This window comes from Lissotriton helveticus, chromosome 5_1 (assembly GCF_964261635.1).
Source record: "Lissotriton helveticus chromosome 5_1, aLisHel1.1, whole genome shotgun sequence".
Classification (NCBI taxonomy): Eukaryota; Metazoa; Chordata; class Amphibia; order Caudata; family Salamandridae; genus Lissotriton; species Lissotriton helveticus.
Genome location: NC_136065.1, coordinates 947620570 through 947628520, shown reverse-complemented (window position 1 = coordinate 947628520; position 7951 = coordinate 947620570). Strand labels below are relative to the sequence as shown.

Here is a 7951-nt window from a genome sequence, read left to right as displayed (position 1 = left end):
CTGCATACGAGTCCTTCACAGCAACCTATTTGATTCACAGTCTTGGGCTGTCTGTTTGCCGCAGAAGACTAGATTTGGTGAGGGACTCATCATGATGGACAATCACTTAAATATCTTAGTGAGATGACACTTGATACAACATTTCTCCTAATGTTTTCCATATTTTCTTTCAGTGCTTTGCTGCCTAGTTTATTTCTGCGCCTAAAGATCCACTCCCTATACTCCTTTCGTTCTCGCATTGTAACTGCGGTCTCATGAGGCGTGTTGACTTTTCGCTTGCTTTCCTCTGCAGAGTACAAGGACGCTTTCCTCCTCTTTGACCTCAGTGACGATGGCCGGATCCAGTACAGCCAGTGTGGTGCCGTCATGCGGGCCTTGGGCCAGAATGCCACAAATGCAGAGGTCCTTAAGGTGCTGGGAAACCCCAAATCACAGGGTGAGTGTTTGCAGAACACAGTCACTGTTTTTTAGGTTGTAATGCCTTTGAGTTCAGATTTTACTTGTGTGGGTGTGTTTGTGATGGCTCTGACCCACTTTAGTCAGGGAGGAATTTGCAGTGTCCTGGGTTTCTATGTAATCTGATCTGTTAGGTGGCTTTTCACGCATTGAATTGGAGATCTCTGCCTCATTCACAGTTGCTGAGCTGTGTGGGCTGTGAGAGCTGTGTGGGCTGTGAGAGCTGTGTGGGCTGTGAGAGCTGTGTGGGCTGTGAGACCTGTGTGGGCTGTGTGAGCTGTGTGGGCTGTGAGAGCTGTGTGGGTTGTGAGAGCTGTGTGGGCTGTGAGACCTGTGTGGGCTGTGAGAGCTGTGTGGGCTGTGAGAGCTGTGCTTTGTAAATGACAATGCCATTTATTTAACGATTAAGCTATTGGCAATGTAAATGACAATGCCATTTATGTATGATAAAAAAAAAGTCATGAGCAATGCCAATAGCTCTACCTTTAATAATGCCGAGACCATTGCATTGTAAATGCTTGTTTTCTACTCCTCCGTTGAAGCTTTCAACACTGTGTCAAAGCCGGCTGGCATTTGTTTGCGTTATATTGGCTCCCTTTCCTGATATGACCACAGCCATCGAAAGCTCTACTTATTAGGCAAGTGAGCCACAGTTCTTCACAACCTCTCTACTGGATATTAAAGGGATTTGTTCTAGGCTATACTGCAAATTTGTGATTGGTGCTTTATGTTGCTGTCTCTGATCCTGATCCAAGCAAAATGACAGCAAGAAAATTAAGATATGGTCGCCTGCCCCTGGGCAGAGCTTGCGCAAAGACTAAATCAAACCCTCTCTAGAACAAAGACGCTCCTGTAACAGTGCTAAAGGGAAAAATAAATATTCACGCAATGAGAGAGGGAGAAGGCAGAGCATTCTCAAGCAGAAACTAATGTATCATCTAATTCAAATGGGAGACCAATGTGGTTATAATTGCTGATATAAATGTTGTTACGAATGTTGATGTGGGCATTGTGGGTAAGGTGGGAACCGATATGAGGGGGATTACTGGGAGTCCAGAAGGTTCCAGTATGGTGCTCTGGGGGACTAAATAGTTCTACCCGACAATTGATGTCTTCAGACCCACCGCCGCTAGTGTGAGAGGTGTCATACGAAGATCCACATATAAACCCTGAAGAACCTCTCCATCCGTTATTGGTAGAGAGCATCCCAAATGAGGACTTCACCCTACCTGACTTGGATTTGGAGCTCAGTAGTAGATATGTCTCTTGTAATATTAGCAAGATTATAGAGACGGTACACACGCCAGCTATGATAGCACCGGTGGGGTAGAAATGTTTTTCCATTACCCTCTCTAATAACTCTTCTTTGATTTCTCAAATTTCTCTAACCCCTGATATAGCTGTGAGTGATACCAAACCCAGACAACCTCCAAAGAAAGAGGCAATGGTATCAGATTCATTGGTATGTCTAGAACGTTTGCTATCTTCTATCCTAAAGCTGCTTGAGAAATTTGTGAGAGGCTCTGATTGTGTTCTGGAAACAGTGACACGAATACTAAAGGTGCTATTAAGAAGTAAACGGGATAAGGAAATAGATTCCAGTGACAAAATAGAACAAGTAGAAATAGAAGGGGTTCTTGAGAAAGATTGTGTTGATGTGCATGTGAGCTGTCAGACTGTTTCTAATACCCAGGCCAATATTTTAAAATGTGAATAATTGGTTAAAAAAGCTGTTGAGCCAGAGAGTCTTCATGGACATCTTTCCGAAGTTGTACTTCCTGAATCCACATCTGAAGCTACACAACCCATAATAGATACCACCCTAAAGATGAAGAATTGGGAGAATCGGTCAAGAAGGGCAGACCAGGTAATGTTTCCTATTTTTAAAATCCAGTTAAATAATGGAAAAGGGGGTGCTCTAGGGGCCCCATGACTCAAGGAGAAAGAGAGGAGGGAAAAGCCAAAAGGGAAAATGAAAAAAACCCTTGCAAAAATTCTCTAAAAAAAGGCAAAGGAGACTTCATTTTGGAGAAGATATAGAGGTTAGATTTACTACGGAGGCTCTTACTCAATCTATCCAAGTGTCTCTTCAAGGTAATGAGTTAGTTTGTGCCAACATAAATTCACTGGTCAATATATCTATAGTGGAACCAATTGCGACAAATAGGATGCCCTCCTTCTCCGTTTTGCCTTCCTCCAACCTCCCCAATTCCGTAACTGGTTTTGCTAATGCTTTGGTGTAGGGGCTCGTAATAACTACAATGGTAGATCAAAGGGCGCCCATCATTTATAGTCCTTCTCCATCAAATACTTTGACGTTCACCCTCGTTAATGATGGCAAAAGGAGTGGTTCTGCAGAGTTAGTATGTATTGATCCTGCCTGGCGTAATGTGGATACCAATAGATTGGATTTTATCCCACTGTTTAATGTAGACCTAACATTAAATAGGGCCTCACTGCTTAAAAATGCTTCCCGGAGTTTGAGAATTTGAAGCTTATCCAGGGTAGTGATATAAACGTAGTCTTTCTTTAAACTTCTGAAGTTGATTTCAAATCGAGGGTAATTTTCAATTCTAAAAGCACAGCAAATTTGATCCTAAGATGTTCTGAAGGCTTTTAAAGTAGGGGGATTCATGCTGTTCCATTTGTAGAGGAGGCGCAAGACAGTGTTCCGGGTAATAGGTTCTCAATATCCCAACCTTTATGTATCAGTGGGGGGCCAGAGATGGGTGCAAAGGAAATACAAACTTGTATAGATAAACATGGCAGACAAGTGTTAATTAGAGACCTCCACACCCCTCCCCCAAGGAAATGGAAATTATGAGATCGCCAAATGGAATTTGCTTCCCAGTGCACTGTCAAGTGTCTCCCAAAGTAATCACCTAAAACGTCCATCCTACTAGCAATGAACTTAAAATGATATCCTGGAATGTAGCAGGAGTAAAAAATAGTAAGGACAAGTTATACTATTAAGCTGTCTCGAGGCTGATGTGGTATTTGTTCAGGAGTCTTGGTGTAAGGATAATTTAGGTTTCAATGACTGCTTCACTCTAGATTGCAAAGCAATTCCTTCCAGGAACGGTCACGCACAGAGTGGGGTGGGCTGCCTCCTATCTAATAAGATTCAGTGGAGTTGTGATAGTTATAAAAATCCTAGCAGTCTATTTATGGTAGAAACTCTATTTAATTCTCAAGGAAATCTGAGAACCCCCTTCCAGTAATGCTGATAAATGTGAATATTCCACCAGAAGCCTTGTATGATGCTCTGTTAAATTTGGTCTTCTCCCTCATTAAAAAACATGTGAAAAAGAATTCCCACCACACATAATTCAGGTAGATGATATAAATTGTGAGATAGCTAACTTTACGCTGGAACCGCTACAGGAAAAGGAAAAAGAGGAAGCCATGCGGATTCCAAAAGCCCTCTTCCCCCACAAATAAGCACTAACAAGAGAGGGAAACTGTTGGCAGCCAAAATGAAAAAGGTTGACGGTGTTATAGTAAATGGAAGACTTCCATCCGATTCGCCCACAGCCTTCACACACAAAAACCCAGGAGGGATTCCATATTGGACTATGTGGTGACTCTTTTTTCTGTTGGTTGAATTAAAAGTCTCGGACTCCTCTTTCAGTGATAACAAGTTATTAACTCTTTCTTTAAATTTAATTTCATCTCCCACTGGCCCTTGGGTTTTAGATGGCGAATCAGTTAGTTTTGACAAGAAAACTGGTAGAAGCAGTTTGGATAAGAGGGCTGTCTCAAGTCTCAATGGTCTCTTAGAAGCTACCCTGGTTAGGCTGCCAGATTGGTTAGGAAAAGAAATAGAAAGTTTCAATATTCTCATGCAGCAAGTTGGGGAACAGGCAAAACCAGCAAATCAAAGTAAAAGTTTTAATGAGGTCCGTCTATCCCTTCTCCAATTAAATCAGGAAATACATGATTTGGTTAGGGAGCAGTATTTAAACTATACCCTAGAAAGATGCTGGAGCTGTGGAGCTATAGCTTGATCTTTTCCAATTGCCATTGAAGAATCTATATGGGTTGGTTTTATTCAAGGGTTTTATGCCGCAAATGGGGGGTCCACAAAGCATGTTATGCCAAAGGCGGACTTTGCCCCATATGGACCGCCTTCTGAAAAAGAAATAGAACTGGCAGTCAAAGGTATGCCTCCTTAGGCAGCGATGGAACCTGATGAAATACTAATTACTGTTATAAAACAAAATGGTTCCCTTTGCTGTAGAATCCTTTGCCAGGTCTTTGAAGATTGTTATGAAATAAAAATGGTTCCCCCTTCCTGCAAAGGGAGTATCATAGTCCAATTATTTAAGAAAGGAGACTGTGATCGCCTACAAAATTATCGTCAGACTGCATTTCTTAATGCAGTGGGTAAAATCCTCACCAAATGCCTCCTTACCCAAATTAGCGATTGGGCAGAAGTTAATAAAATCATACCCATGGAACAAACAGGGTTTAGGAAGAAGCACAGAACTATTTATAATATCACCGCCCTCCAGGTATTAAACGAAAAGTATGTTAAAGTCAGAGGGGGAAAGGTGTATATTGTTTTTATCGACTTCTCCACAGCCTTTGATCATCCCTTGCTGTGGAGTAAGCATTTAATCTTGGGTTTGCCGGGCACACTTCTGGAACTAGTTTTTGTTCTACTACTGATACCAGGTTTAAAGTTTTACTGGGAGAGGATAGAGGACTATCGCAAGCTATCCCTATTGCAAATGACTAAAGACAAGGATGCTTACTTGCCCCCTTGCTCTTCTCCCTATATCTATCTCTGACCTTCCAGACTATTTAGCACAAAGTGAGGGCATTCCTCTAGTAATCAGGGGAAAATCAATTGTCTGTCTACTTTATGCAGACCTTCCCGTGGAGCAGCGGCAGGGGTAGGTCGTGAGGCTGGTTTACATTTGGAACAGCGACACCACTGCTTGGGTGTCCTTACTACCGCTGCGCCGGATGAGGCCAGACTCAACACTGTTATAGGTGGTCTCCCTTCCCTAGGAGGATCCCCTCCAGGTGAATGACAAGTGGCAGGTAGCTTAGTACACCTACCACCCTTTTATGTAGATAGAACTTTGCACTTATTTATTGTTTTTTTCACGGTCCTGAAGAATCGCCACCGTCCCAATCCGGACATTTGCAAGGCGAGAAACATGTCGACCATCTGGGAGTCGAAAGTTAATTCTACCACATAGTTCACAGAACTTACTACCCCTCCCATTATATTTTATCTAGGTAAGGTACCCAACAGAATAAAGTCTTCCATAGGAATCCTTAACCTATTTTACATCACACTACACTCATTTACATCTGACTAGGCCCCTCACCCGCACTGCACCCTTACGGCAAGGAACAGAAGATCTCCGGCAAAGAGCCCCTTTAAGGGTGCCCGTTGGGCATTGCAGTGCCGGCCCAACAAGGAGCAGGCTCAAATGATGAAGCATGACACCTAGCTTGCTGGGTGTGTGAGAGCCCTAGTTCCGAGAGGAGCGATTCCCCTCCTCCTCTATTTTTTAAAACATTTTCTTTTCTGACCCCTGTTTTCTCACGTTTTTATCTACCAGGCCAGACATCCCCGTCTTAGCCTCAGTGGGTGAATATTATTTCACGTAGGAACTGCGTCCCCGTTTTTGTTTGACTGCATTTAGGGCGAGTGCGCTGGACCTTACATAAGACCTTCTAGTATTCCCTCCTTTTGATACTAACCACTACTTTATGCAGACAACATCATACTTTTCGAATTAACTCCTAAGGGTTTAAATAGTCACCAACAGGCCCTCCCAAAATGTTCTGAGGCTCATAATTTAAAGATTAAGGTATCCAACAGTAACATTATGTGTATGGATGGGAGGAAGAAGTTGAAATATGAAGGTTTGTGTGGTCCTTAGGTGGTATATTCCTGGGGAAAATAGTGTGTGGTAACCTAAGCAATGAAGCCCATATAGGACATAATATATCTAAAGCTGATATTCAGGCGAAAAGTTTTCCCTCTCTCTATAGGCATACCAGGAGAAGACATTTTGCACCTTTATTGGAAGGCTCCTGTGCAAAGACTCCTGCCTCTCTGTGGTACGGCACAGAATTGATTGATGTAGGAATATGGGATTTTTTTAAACACAGTGGAAGACCGAATTCTTAGAAATATAACTTCAGTGAATTCAGCATGTTCCACACCTCTCCTTAAGTTAGAGTTTGGATTGAGAAGTACTTGGGCACAGAGCCTTTGCGGGGGTAGTCCATTTTGTGATGGGTTTAGTAAAGAGTGAAGATGGCACACTTCGGTCTTGGCTGAGAAAAGAAATCTCTGAAGGTTTAAAAGAAAAGACATCAAAATATAGAAACACTATGATTGCAATAGACTTGTTGCAATTAGACCAGGCTTCAATCTTTAACTCATCAACATACCAGTTAAAAGCTTTTTTGAAGCAGGCCACATGGTCTCCACGTTTCTCATGAGATAGGGAAGCCTGCTCCCTAATGGAGGGTAATCATCCAGCCATTGACTCCTGTCTGATAAATAAAGCACAGGCTTACATTACATGGAACTTGCCACATGAAGTGTGACGTTTTTGGTACCTACTGGGGCAGGGCATGTTACCCTTAAATCCTCTTCTTGCAAAAGGGTACGGTTCTTCCCCATCCTGTAACTTATGTAATAATGGTCCACAGGATGTAAACCACACACTATTTATTTGTCCAGTTTTGTTAGTTTGCCAACGGAAATGGTTGAGACCAATATATTTACAGTTATCTATCCTCTCCGTTTCTGCATTATTAAAATCGCTTTATGATCCTCCAAATGAAATGTTCTGTTATAGAATGTTTTAACTTTTTTAAGTGTTTTCTTAAATTATCTTAAGGTGTCTTAATAAATTAGGATGTAGGTGCTAACATTTTTTAAAACAGGGATGACCTTATTTATTAGTTATTGTTGGATGGTATTTTATGTAAATGAATTTCTTTGATATCTTTCAAACCCATGTACTGATGATCCGATGGTCACTTTATGATGCTAATATGAGGTCACTTGAAACTTTTATCTGCTCTTCGGGTATGGTTTAGAACTCTTCGATTTTTGTTGGGGAGGACTATTTTTATCGAGTCAATTTATCTGTATAACAAAAGACTCTCCTTTTTGTTTGTACATGGTTGTGTATGTGATTTATGAGGACCTCTTTGGAGTTCCGTGATCTTAAATAAAATTTAATTGAATTGAATTGAATGCCTCTATTATGAACATGAATCAAATCTAGTTCCACTAATGAATTATTTTGCAAAGTTTTGGATTGTTTGCCTTCACAGATCAGGCCAGGCACGCCAATCTAAAAATCACTCTCCATGTTGAAATGTCTATAACAGTACCCTACTTCAAGAAACAAAGACATATCACATAGTGGAAAAGTAGCACAATTCCTTCCAAAGAACACTTAAAAGAAGTCAACCTACACTCCCCAAATTCCTAGAAATACTTTAAAAAAAC

At 41.6% G+C, this 7951-nt stretch overlaps 1 long non-coding RNA gene across 1 annotated transcript in view; it reads left to right on the top strand.

Annotated features, from left to right (window-relative positions):
* Positions 1 to 381: 381 nt before the first annotated feature.
* LOC144753451 (uncharacterized) overlaps positions 382 to 7951 on the top strand; it is a 28483-nt gene continuing 20913 nt past the window's right edge. Inside the window, exons 1-2 of the long non-coding RNA XR_013594364.1 lie at positions 382 to 436; positions 2187 to 2323. This is a non-coding gene — a long non-coding RNA (uncharacterized LOC144753451). The remainder of the gene's footprint in view (positions 437 to 2186; positions 2324 to 7951) is intronic.